Raw genomic sequence first — 13,641 nt, 5'->3', positions numbered from 1 at the left:
GGGGAAAGATAAATACAGCAGCACCGGAGCGTGATCCACCTTAGCACAGAGTGTTAATCGAATCAGACGTTACCATGAAGTCAGAGGTTATATTTAAGATGACCTTGACAAATTGCTCACACACTCTTGTGCACTCCTGTACGCACACGTATGCCACCGCAGGCTACTCCTGAAGACGGCTTGCTAGAAAATATTGAATTTGTGCTTGCGTCGCTTGCCAAAAACTTGTAGTTCTAAAACTCTGACTATAAATAGACAAAAATTATATAAAAGTCACCTGCCTTACTTGCACTCGCCTCTTGGAGGGGAGGTTCGTTGTCAACTTTTGAAATTAAGCTGCTTGTAAATGTCAGAATCAAGCTTCTGTGTATTAATTTATGCTAAACAAGCATAGCTATGCAGGTTTTATTGGAGGGTTTGGCTGGACAAATGGTGCCATTAATGTGAGCCACTTTGACCCTTTGGCAGCCCTGTGTGCCCAGGGATTGGGTGCGTCTCCGAACAGCACGCAAGCCGGAAAGATTTCAGAGATATACTGGTTCAGTACATGGCCCCATGAATCACAACCTTTTATGAAGCTCATTAAAAACAAAGCGAACACTTGTGATATATCGTCCATTCAAATCCCTTGCATAGCTTGGTCACCCTATTGTGTTCTGTGTGTTTTATATTCGATGCAATCTGGTTACTGTTCAGGTTCATTTCAGTTCGAATCACCAAAATAAGTGCAATTATTTAGCCATTTGTTAGCTTTGACACATCTTTATACTTATTTTCAAATTCATGTCTGCAGGCAGGCATGAATCACTTAATCAAGGCATTAATAATAATAATAGCTGTCAACTGAAAATGTTTTTGTGAATCGACAAACCTCAACGATTTGTGGGAAGCATTCATTTGAATATAAATGTATATACAGCTAAAACGATTCAAGCAAAGTATAAATTGTACGGATAAAAATACAAGAGAGAAGAGGTCAATGTTCTATTTCATAGATCTTAAGTTCATTCTTGCAGAGCTGTCGCACACATGAGTATGGAAAACAAACCTGAGTTTTAAAAGGTTCACTCGCTTTATGATTGACCTATTTAGCGACTACTTTGCGTGTTTGCTTGTTGTCGCAGATTTGTGTGTCCCCGTGCTCAGGGTGTTGTCGCTGTCTGATACGGCGCTCGCTGGCACTTTATCAGCTTTATACTTGTGAAGAGGCAGCTGTTTGCCGTGGCTATACAGAGTGTGCTTACTCAAATGGTTACGGATGAGACATCACGTGCCCTCCGTGTCTCATGGCTGATGCCTCACATCATGTGCCCTTGCATGGAGGGGAACTTGTGGCGGCCGCCGTCTGAAGAAGGAGGGATTTGGACTCTCAAAACAAATGGAGCCGCTTTCTCCCACATCACTGAGGAACACGCTGCCACGTGGACAAAGATCATGGAGCTATAACGGGCCTTTTGGAGTTGCATGTTTAGAAAGAAATTTTAGTCAAAATGGTGTGCCAGAATTACAAGCCTTGTGGTGATCAATAAGGAAGACTTATTGCTGTGCACAAAACATCTAGGTAGTGTAGAGGTGTTTTAAAAAATACAGGAGAGGCAGCATTACTTGGTATGTGAAGGTGTGGATTTTATGATTTAAAATAAAAATGTTTTATAATGGAGAGTAGAGCAGGGTTATCTTAAAAAGTTTTGATGAAGGGCTTGTAACAGATCTCACTAGGCCTTTGTCCCACGTTATTGTCTAAGTAGCTGAAGCTCATGGTCAGAATCTGAGACCAGATGACTTTTAAATTAGATCTGCTTATCTAAACATAAAGTATTGCCAAGATGCTAGATTGGAAGGGTTGCTCTTTTTTTTGGTACTTCTTTCATCTCTTTGCAGAGGGAAATGCCAAATAACAGTGAAACGTCTTGGATCTACCCCTGCTGTGTTAGACTATTGGATTACACTATGGATACACTATGGTTTAGCAGATATGTCATCACTTTTGGTTTCAAAGAACTGCATTACAATGCGATGACTTCCCAAAGTTCAATCCCGTTACCGGTGGCCAAGCACAGTGCATATTCAATCTAGACACATTTAATTTCAGACTCGTCCATTTCAGACTCGTCCATTGATGAGTTTAGAAGTTAAAGTGATCGGTTGTATCCGATGTTGAAAACCGTGCAATGTTTCTGTCTGTCTAATGCTCTCAGCCATGGCGGCGGCATGGTGTTTATCCTAGTCTGACAACGTGCCAAGCCAGTGCTAGATATATCTTATTATTTATCCTGTTATTTATGTGTTGCCATATAGGCAATTGTTTACTTGCGGCGTGTAATTGCAAATATTTGAAGTGATCCCGATGTTAGGCCAGACCGATTATAAGTCAGGAGAAAGGATTTATTCACGCCCGAAGAAATGTGAGTCACGAAGATGAGGACCAGCTAGAAGTGAGAAAGATTTGGGATGGATTGCATTGCAGTAATTTCTTTTTTTCCTGTAGACAATGTTACCACGATCAAGACAAATGTTCTGCAATTGATTTATTACAGAGAAGGAAAGAAATATTTGCAGGAAAAAAGGACAGCATCTAGTGTGAATTGAAACCACACGTGATTACCTTCCTGTCATTGTGGCAATTTATTACCAGCGTATTCATTCTTATTGAGTCCACAAGGGGGCAGTAATGCCCCTTTCTTTTTCAAAGGATTACTGGTGGAATGAAAACAAAATTTAGTGTCCTCCTGATAATGCAGAAAAAAGTATTTTATTTTCATCTTGCATCATATTGATTGTAATGTATATCCCATTTGAAAAGCTGTTATGACGCAGTTATAAGAGAATATATGACGTTGCTTGTATCGTCTTGCTATATAGCTTGCATCAGGGGATATTTATGACTGTTTTCATGTCAGTGGTTAGTTGCTAGTTTTAACTACAAACCAATCCTTTAATCCTTTTAGAGGCCTGTTCTAAAAGGATTCATCATAAAGACACTATGCAAGCTAGCTACTGAATTCAAATAAATATGCCTCAAGCAAGTCTGTCATCCCTGGGTTGTCAAGATTGCAAGAGCAGTTGGACAAAAACCATTGCTCCCCATCTGATGTGAGACCAAAGTCATTTCACTGTTGCTTAACGTTGAACCTTGCATCCTGACTATTTGAATGAGCTTAATGCTCCTCTGATGTTGTTCAAGAGTAACGTGAGGACCAGCATTAACAAGGACGTGACAAGAACCCATCCATACTCAACTGTGCTGATGTGTGTATTCTTAAAGTAAAGTAAACAGGGGATTTAAAGTACATTTGAAAACAACAATATTATCGAGCAGGAAATTAATGCAGGCAAGAGCATTTACAAGCACAATGCATCTTGTGTAAAGTAATGGTTCAATGTGCCAGATTAAAATGTTGTTGACATGCTTCAGACCTCAAACACTATAATCACACAAACCAGTTTCTAAAAGCTTGCATCTCTTTATCTACAACATCTAGATTGCATTCATGTCACATAGGAGTTGTATCCCAGGGGAACTTGGTAGAACCGGTATAAAACCGTCTCCAACAGCCTGGAGTACAGGTTCCTATTCCTGCTACAGTGACCCTGTATTCCACAATATGTTTTGTATGCATGACCACATCTGCTTGGTTGTCAAGGGTGAAAGGAAAACGGAAACTGGATGGAAAACACAATTACATGTGTTTTGGATACAATAGCAGACATTAATGTTTGTACACTATTCAAGATTGGTGGGAATTCGTGATGCATTTCAATTATTGATGTTGTGTGATTTTGTTGTTCTCAGCCTCACACATGTTACAAATAAAGACACTATTGCTGCTTGGTTTTGGCAGTGTACTTGCCAGTGCACTGCACTTGGATGGAATGATCTTGTAATGAGATAGTAGAGCAGCACTTTGCTGCTGGCAAACAATTCAGAAATGTCTGGAAAAGTTGTTCAAGGACCATCTTTGTGTGTGTGGCTGAATCACGCCACCTCTTTTGTATTGGGTGTATTTTTCGTGTCATTCGGCTGTATGCGTTTTTTTCTTTTTGTTTCTTGACAATTTTAGTTTTTTGTTTCCTATTTCACATACTGACATTTTTTTAGGCTGTGTCACTCTACCACTCTACCATATCTTTAGCCTTATAGCATGAGTCATATTTTGGCCAAATTGTGATATCTAACCTACTCTCCTAACACTGCTGATTCACTATGCCTCATTGGCTACATCCTAAGCCAATCAGAGTGCTTACATGCCATAATCACTATCTGCCTATCTATTTGACTTAGGCATTTTTTACACTTAATACAAGATGAACATTAAAATACGACTCAGGCAATTATGCTATCAGGCTAATGATATTGGATTCTGTACATAATTCTATCATTACTTTTCAGTACGTCTTGTGCGTGCGTTATTCTCTTCCATTCTACCATTCCCTTCAAGTCTTCAAACGTTGAGAGAAAGGAGACTCCATACGATGGCAGTTGTATTGATATTCTCTATCAAAGCACCCAAGTCAACGCCTCATGTTCAGTATTTGGGTGATCACCGTTAACATTGCGATGTGCGATCTCCCACCACCTCTTGGTCCATGCCTGATAATACTGATGATGGAAGGCACTGGGCAGCATTTTGGATGCCCTCTCGTACAATGTGAAATTGAACCTTTTCAGTGAGCCAGCGTTTGAAATAAAGTCAATCCTGAGAAATCATGGCATCATGGGAAAACCGTGTGCATGTGTTATTCACTCTAATACGATGAGGCTGGAGCGTCTGTGTGTGCAGCCGTGCGCTGGGAGACCCCCACCCTTGCACCACAGCCTCCTGTTGTTGTTGCCATTGGGTGCAAGCTCCCAGAAAAGGTCATAATAAAGGCATAAAGGTGATTGCCAATTGATTATTTTCCAATCAATTCCTTCACCGAATCTCAAGAGCACTATCAACCCAACCCGCCCCCTTTAGCCCCTATGTCTCCGGCTCTGTTTGTTCCTCTCATCTCCATGGAAATGACCTCACTTTGTAACGGCGCCTTCCGATCCGATCAAGGATTTGTGAAAATCGCACAAAAACACGTGGAAACTGAAAAAAGAAAAAAGCGGACAGCTTGAGCCGGACGCTGTCCCCGCCCCCCCCGGAGCGTGTGTCTGTTGGCCGCGATGAGCGGCCCAGCTAACACTTTCTAATCAAGCAGTCACCCTTTATCATCTCCCAAGTGGCAGCTTTAAGCAACCATAAATATGAGTGTTGAGGCTCGCCGTTCGTCACGCGACGGCCACCCTGGACGCCGTATATCTCCCCCCCACCGTCCCCCAGGAGCCCGTAGCTCTTCTTTACGGCGCCTGCCTCTGTGGGGCCACGTTGCGAAATGATGGTAACAAATAACTGCGATAACAATGGGGCCCTTCGCTCCGTGGTAATGATGAAAGAGGGGCGCTCGTAAAAAAAAAACAGCCTTTTAAGCCTTCATTTAATTAAATAACCGAGATAATTTACCTGGCCCGGAGAGGCTTCCGGAGAGGGGCTTCTTGCAGGACAAGCAAAAGACATAATTGGGTTTTAAGCACTACCTCTATCAAAGCCTCACATTATGAGGCTTCTCCTGATCTCAGGTTTTCAACCAGAGATCAGGAGAGCAGGCTGATGTAGCTTTACATAGACACACAGTCCCCAGGGCTCCGGTTATACTCCTAATAGTGTCTGTATAGGACCGCGAGCGGTCTCCCAGTCATTACAAATAATTTGCAATTACGACACTTATTGCCATGTTTACCATCACTGTGCAGCCTGGGACTGATTTGGAAACCCACAAAAGTCTCACCATTACAATTCTATTGGCATTTTGTGAGAAAATATGTTGCAGGTTGAAAATAACCTAAAATAACTGTAGAGATCTGTGGAGTGGTCGGGGGAATTCAGGTAGAATTTGGGCTATACTGCAATTTACTGCAAAGGAATCGCACAAAGACATTTCCATTAATTGGAATGGTCAGTTGTTGTTTCGCAAGGTTGTACAAATGGATTAATTTTACCAACACACATTTCAATAAGCTTGGAACTTCGAAGTATGCATGACATACGCTGTCGTACTTGCAAGTGATCTTTTACTTTCAATATTGAACGTGATCCCACACTGATACATATTATGTGTTCATATTCAGCCAACATGTTAATTTCCTGTGAGTAAAATATCCATAAACTAAACAGAGAAAGAAACAGCCGAACAGATTCCTGCACAGGCACATGAAAGAACAGGAATTATCCATGTGAGTGAACCGATATATTATGCATGCACCAGAACAAACAATAGACATAAACCCAACCCTTACTTTGAGTCCAACTGCTCCGCTGCATTCATAGGAGTGTGGACACCCGGCCCACATTTCACTTGCTCAAATATTGATTTGTATGCTTTGATGCTTCTCAGCCTCACTTGTTAGTCACTTTGGATAAAACACTGGCAAAATGAATAAATGTAAATGCTAAGGAAGAATAGTCTCCTTTCTGCACTCCCAATAAGTGAATTCTAGTTTTTAAAGTTGGGTTAGAAGCACAAGCGGAACAGATCATGTGTAAAATCCCCAGCCCGGGAAACACATGATGTTTGACAAAGTCTCTGACGAAGCATTTCATGTAAGTGAAATCAGGCAGGGATGAAGAGGAAGGAGGTTGCTTTGAATAAGAGGGTATCTTAAGGGCAGTTGCCTGTGACAAAGGAAATGGGATTCATAACAGGGTCAAAGATGAGCCCACTTCCGTCCCCTACTTAATGGATGGCATTTGGTCTCTGCCGCCGTGCCACGCTTGAAGCGGGGGTTAAATGGTGTGTGATTGCTCTCCACTGACTGGCAGACGAATGCTTGCTCTGAGGCTGAGGGTCAAGCGAAACTGTGCTTGAGAATCAAGCAGAGACGGATTATGTGCCATCGGAAGCTAAGAGCTGAACATGAACAACAGGAGGGTGTTCTATGTCGTTTCAAATAACCACTTATCCCACACTGAGCTTACCCCTTTTTGGTTTGCCACTTAACTTACTGACCACTAACTTTCTTTCAAACATGTATTTAATAATTCTGAAGGTCCATCCATTCTAGAAGTGTGTTTTGTATTTTCCCAGTGACTACTGTTTTTGTTTTAGAGTTGATTGATTATGATTATTATCTGGATGTAATACCTTTTTGCTTGTTATTTTAAGGCTAATATTTAGGACCCCTGCTTTAATGTAATTTAGTAATGTGTCCCCCAAGAGTTCTCTTTACCAACCTTTACCAGGAGCCACGCGTATGGGACCACTAAAACACACTGGAGAATGCAGAGAATGCATAGGAGATCAATAACACTGATCCTGTGTAATTATTTAACACCTCTTAATGCCCCATCTCATAAAAATGATCTACCACAGCAAACTTTCATAACCCAATCCCTAACCTATTTTAGACTCTTACTGTACCTCTTCTAGGCCTAAGAAAGACAATGCCCCATCATGTGAGTATGAGGTCATGCCTATTATTTGTTTGTAGACTATAGAAAATTCTGTATTTTGGAATGGGTCAATGAAGTCTTTCCCAACAGCGATAATATGGATATATTTAGAGCACACCTTTTGGGTGTGCCGTAAGTACTCTCGCTATCGCAAATCAAAACTCGGAGGATCGATATACGTCCCTCCTCTGATCACTCCTGGGTTTATTCTTGCCCCGGGGTCTGTATGTACTGGGAAATGGATCTGCCTAGGGACAAATAACGGTGTCTCTCTCAGACTATAAATAGGAGGACAGTATAACGAGCTACACGACCGTATAGAACCAGGGTACTTTGGGGATGAGGCCGGTTAGCCGACTAGTGTTGCGTTTGCTGCCCTGACAGGACACAACCTAGCCTGGTCCTACCAGACTCTCGTACTTCATTTAATTTGCACAGAGACTAGTAGTAGTACTGAAGGGAAATGAAAATTGAGCAGAAGTACGTAGGCGGGCAGTGCCAGGCTAGACAAAACCAGGGAGCAGGCTAAACAAAGTATTTTGTGTGGTGTCTGGTCTTCAATAGTATGCTCAAATAGTATAGTCCAGTAGTATTCAGTCAAATCAATTTGTTTTACTATTGTATGATTAGTTTTGAGGATATAACCAACACTCGTTAACTGTTCATTATCCGTTAACCGATAAATGTGCGATTAAAAAGGTCTGTGACACATAAAAACAAGCAACATTTAAACTAGCTCGTAGCTTAAAATAACCTGGACACATCTGTAGTCAATGCTGATCAATAGTGATTTCAATGATGTTATCAATGAAATCACATCCTATAACTGATACATAAAAAATGCTGGCCATGTCGATAGTAAGACTCTAAAACAAAGAGAGAGGTACGGGCTGTTCATGTTGCATCAGCACCAATCCAACCAGAATCCAGAATCTTACTATCGACCCTCCCAGAGCCCCCCAGCCGGCAGAACTCATCTAGCTTGCGTCACGCAATTGCACAGCCAGTGGACAGGAAGCTGTTATTGAGTGGTTTTAATTCTGAAAGACTCCAGCCTACTGACTACATCTACACCTGTTAAAATGAAGCGGTGTTTGAGTATTTACATGTGTCGAATGGCTACGTGAAGCCTGTGTGGACATGTGCCCCCAGCCCATACTATTGCTATTATTACAACTAACTAATGCAATAACTTAGTTATGATTAGCATATAGCAGGCTAACAGGCTAATGGTTTCTTTAAAATGCTCCCAATGACAACAAATCTTGATGGCTGCGTTTGTCTTGCCGTTTCTCAAAGTGGTCCAATGTACTACTGTACCCTTGAGAAAACTTAATCTCAGTTGAAGGCAAAAAAGCTGATGCTGCACTTGCTAAAAGCTTGGCTGTAGATAGCTTAAAGACATAATAACAACAGAAGGCTTTAACAGTAGGTCATCACTGACAACACCGCTGATTTAAAGATATTGGCCATCTTAAAGGCAAACGTGAACTAATTGAACAACGGTCCAACTACAACCAAAGGATTTAGAATAATGTTGTAATGCTGTTAGTTTTATATGTTATAATTCTTTCATTTGTTTATCTGTTTAACTGATGGTGTTGATCGGTCAAAAAGTATATTGTCAGTTTAAAGTTAAACGGTTAATTGTTGAAATCCCATAGGTCCAAGCTCTTATAATGGCTATATTCATAACGTGCATACATTTGTGTGTGTGATGTGCAAGCAAAAAGGATTACAATAACGTAATATTATTCACATTATGGCTAATTAAACAAACGCTTTCCCATATGTAACTTATTACAATGCATGAGTTTACTGTCTATGATTTTAATAGTCTTTCATGAAGATTAATAAGTGATGTAGTTTTTGCATAATTTATTCATGAAAAATCTAATCTCAGACATCAGATCGCAAAACTTGATTACAAGGGATAGGAAACAACCAACCCTCCTGGAAACACAACTGCTGTACCCCTTTAACCCTATTCAGGCTGTTCATGCCTTCACACTCCTAATGTGTGCATCCAACTGCATCATCTACTTAATGTAAGAACATGATACACATGTTCAAACGATTACTGTTGAAACGATTCTTGCTGGAATTTGTGCAGAACATTTTTGTTTACCATTCGCACAAAATGTGATCACCATTGCCTCGCTGTCTTGATGTTATCAATTTTTTAGCAGACTTGGGAATTTGGGAATTATTCATGTCAAGCAATTCATTCTGTCAACATGACACTTCAAAGATTATTTTGAAAACTAGGTTACTACCGGAGTCTCCACCATTTAGAGGCCTGAGGCAAGCAGAAGTCTGAGGTTATTGAGATGTATCCATTTATTAATGCGTTTGTGGTCATTTAAACACTTTTCTACAGAAACCTGTTCAATTAATCTGGGAACAAATTTCTCAGTATTCCTCACGATTACAAAATGCACATCCCGAAAAACATAAAACAAGATCATATCTTGTAATTACGCAATGCATCACTTGTTGATCTGAGAAATGGCCTTCATGTCATTGAATTCAATATCAATTGAGTTAATCTAGATAATGTTATGCCTACCCTTAAAACAATGCAACATTTTATCCCTGAAAATAACCATTTTGAATGTTTTTGCTCAACTAAACCCCTTTTCGTTTGGTTTTTAGTTTGGACTGACAATTCTGCGACTTCTCGCTGCATGATGCGCCGTCTAAGAGGACATTACAATATAGTTTGCCACAGGTCAATTGTTTGCGATGCCAACATAATATTCAATATTGAAAATAACACATTAATAAAACACATTAATAAAACAAGCCAGGGAGTCAGAGTCTTAACGAGTGGGTGGTGTGCTTCAGAATGGTCCCCCAGGCTGATTCAGAGGAATGAGAAGGATCTGTCAGAAATATGAGAAGAAAAAAAAAGAAAGAAAGAAGAAAAAGACATTGGATAGATATAATGAAGACATTTCTGCATGGCTCTCGGGTTTCACATTTCCCCTCATCAATTCTAGCCTCGTGAGAGCATCCAAATATTCAAGTTTGTTTTTCGCTATATATATCACTCTGTCCTCGGCTGGACAGTAATTGATTGCCAAGGCCGCGGCCTTACTTTGTTAAAAAAACCAGCCAATCATTGCTCTCCTCGCTCTTGCCAAATCCAGTTGGAAATATAGCAAAAACATCCTTCGGTGCAGATTTCTGTTCATCCTTTAACATCGTTATTCAGTCTATTTCGTTTAAAAAAGTTTTGATTGCTCCGTAGATTGCTGCACTTTCCTTGTGCGCCGCCATTATTGTTTGGCCGACTGTGGAGCTCCTTGCTTCATGAACTTAAAATCCCTCCCCCTCTGTCCTATCAGTTTAATATTTTTGGAAAAGGCGTTCAACAGGCTTGAGGACGGACTGATCTGCAGAGAGAAACAGGATGTGACTTCACAAGATCAGGATGGTCTTACAAGGCTACACCAATTAGACTTTATACACAAAATCCAATCATGTATGAATTTATTCTCACATACACACAATCACATGCGCTTTAAAGTTGATGCTGCATGTGATTCAGATGGAGCTTCATTCTCACTTTCAACTTGCCTTTAAAGGCTTGATTCTGCTTGATTGTGCCCCTGCCCATAACAACGACGGTCATCTCAATATGTGACGTGTGTCATAAAGCAATCATCCCTCTGCTCCCATCCCTCCCGAATTACATCTTTGTTACGCAGCCACTCCTGTCCACACCTCCATTAAAATAAACAAAAACGGGTGATTTATTTATTCGAGGAACCTGTTGCACTATGAATATCCATTCCATTTACTCAATCTCCTGCAAGACGGAGAAGAGGTTGTTTTTGTTTACTCGGGCCCAAGATATAAGTCCAGGGAGACGTTTCTTATTTATTTATCTCCTGCACCCCCACTCTCCGAGCGAGGACCAGCAGGGTCATAATAGCCTGGCTTAATGAGCACTATGATATACCTCCACCAGCTTATTGGCAGCGCTTGGACACCTTCCCAGTGTGGAAAAGCATTATTCACCCCTCAAAGAAGACCTGCCTGAGCCTGCTCTGGCCCCGAAAGGCACTGCGTCGACGAAGGAACACACCCCGAGTGGAGCAGGAAAAAAGAAAGCACATTTAATTTAATAGTCTTCATTGCACATTGCACCATGAAAAAAACTAAGAGGAAGAGGGATAGTAACGGAGACGACAATCTGTATTCGGGATATTACTGTTATTGGAAAAGCCTGAATGGAAAACGTCTGGGAATGCGAATGATGGGATGAGATGACATAACAAATCCAGTTCCTGTCCTGATGCGGCACATATCTGACATTTGGTTTTATTTTTTACACATCTCTCAAGTTCCCTTGGCACTGATTGAGTCTTGTGATCTCCAGCTCGTCTGTTTAATCTCCAAACTCATCTGTCATCGACACCTTGTCTTCCAGTTGTTTAAGACTTCTTTTACATCTCTCTTCCACTTGATTTTGCTAAACCCGCGCTGTCAGCATTCAAATCCTCAGTGAGGTAGGATCCAGTCACTGGAGTCCTACCCCATGGAGCACCTTAGACACTGTTTCTAGAGGCAAAACAAAACAGAGCCACAATTACATAGACATTGTTGGGCAATTCTTGCTATAACTTTGGAATGTCTGCCTACTATTAAAATAAGCAGATTGAGTGAATTGATTTAAACAACTTTGAAAGAAAAAATATATTTTTTTACTTAATTATTGAATAATTTATTAATGAAAGTACTAGGTGTGTGTGTGTGTGTGTGTGTGTGTGTGTGTGTGTGTGTGTGTGTGTGTGTGTGTGTGTGTGTGTGTGTGTGTGTGTGTGTGTGCTCAAAGGGCATCAAGTTCAGATAAAGTTTGGCAGAAGTCTTGAACCCTGAGCTCCCAAACAGGCCAAAAGCCACCCTCCTGGAATCTCATTCCAGCTTCATAAATTATTTGCATATTTTAGAAGGCATTTATTTATTTTTCCTTAGCTGCAGCAACATAACTGCTGTATCTACTCCCACTTTAAATGGCACTATTTTGTTGCGATATTTACCGATATTTGCCATTGGAGCTCAAATTGTAGATGACCAAAAATCATCTAAAATTCATCACCTTGCAACATTGCTTCTCCTATTAAAATTAGAATTCAACGTAGGCAGAGTTATCCAAAACAGTTAGTCATGCCAGGCTGAAAATATTATGTTAAATAAAACATATTGAGGTTAATTAATGTCTGCACCAAAACAAAAAGAAAACCGAAACCTGATCCTTATTCTGAACGAGATCAAAACAGCAGGTTCCGCTCGGGCGGTCTCGTATACAGACAGCCAACTGAAGCTGTGCTTGTCAGGCACAGACCTGAGGGCTGGGGCCTGTGTTTCATTCAGTGACACAGGTCGCTGACGTAGTGGTTTATCTCTGGCTGCCAGCTTACATTGTGAAATAATCTGCATGCTCATCACCTTGGAGTCGTTCTGTCAGCACAGACAGACAGGACAGGTGGCAGGCAAAAAACAGCATACTGGACCTGGGCCACTCAACTTACATGCAATCTGTTGCACACTGTGGCGAAGAACAGCAGCAGATGTATGAACCTCATTATATCAAAGGGTTCACACCACTGTCCACAATTATATTCGAGGGGTTGGGCGAAGACCGGTTAAAAATAGTTGTTTCTTTTCTTGTGACCATTTCTTAACACGAGAAGTAGCTTGTGAGGTTATTCTCCGAGCTTTTCATCAGTGTAAGTGATGCAAATGTATTGTGGTGCTGGTACAGAGGTCACCGCACTAAGCGAGTTACTGAGGCGGAGACACATGGGCAGCAGAGGCAGGGGCAGATGTTGGGATAGGGTGGCTTTATTGGATGGTTATTGGAAGGAAAGTAGCCGAGTAAGATGGATTTTAGAGAGCAACGTGGAGAGGGAGAAAAAGTGTGAGATTGAAGGATTACACAAATTTATTGTGCTTAATTGGATGATGGCTTTTTAATTTTGGCAATTCATCATCGAGTTCAAAGGGGTTCTTTCCTTTTGCCAAAGGCATTGCTCGCAGCTTAGAAGTCATCCCCAAATTCATTTCAGTACTGAAAATACAGTTTGAATAGCGTTTAGACAAGATCACCATGGCCATAGATATAGAAGTACAAGATCAGGAACTTCAACCAACTCTT

This window comes from Micromesistius poutassou (assembly GCF_964030765.1).
Source record: "Micromesistius poutassou genome assembly, chromosome: 15".
NCBI classification, from domain to species: domain Eukaryota; kingdom Metazoa; phylum Chordata; class Actinopteri; order Gadiformes; family Gadidae; genus Micromesistius; species Micromesistius poutassou.
This window is presented reverse-complemented; position numbering follows the sequence as displayed.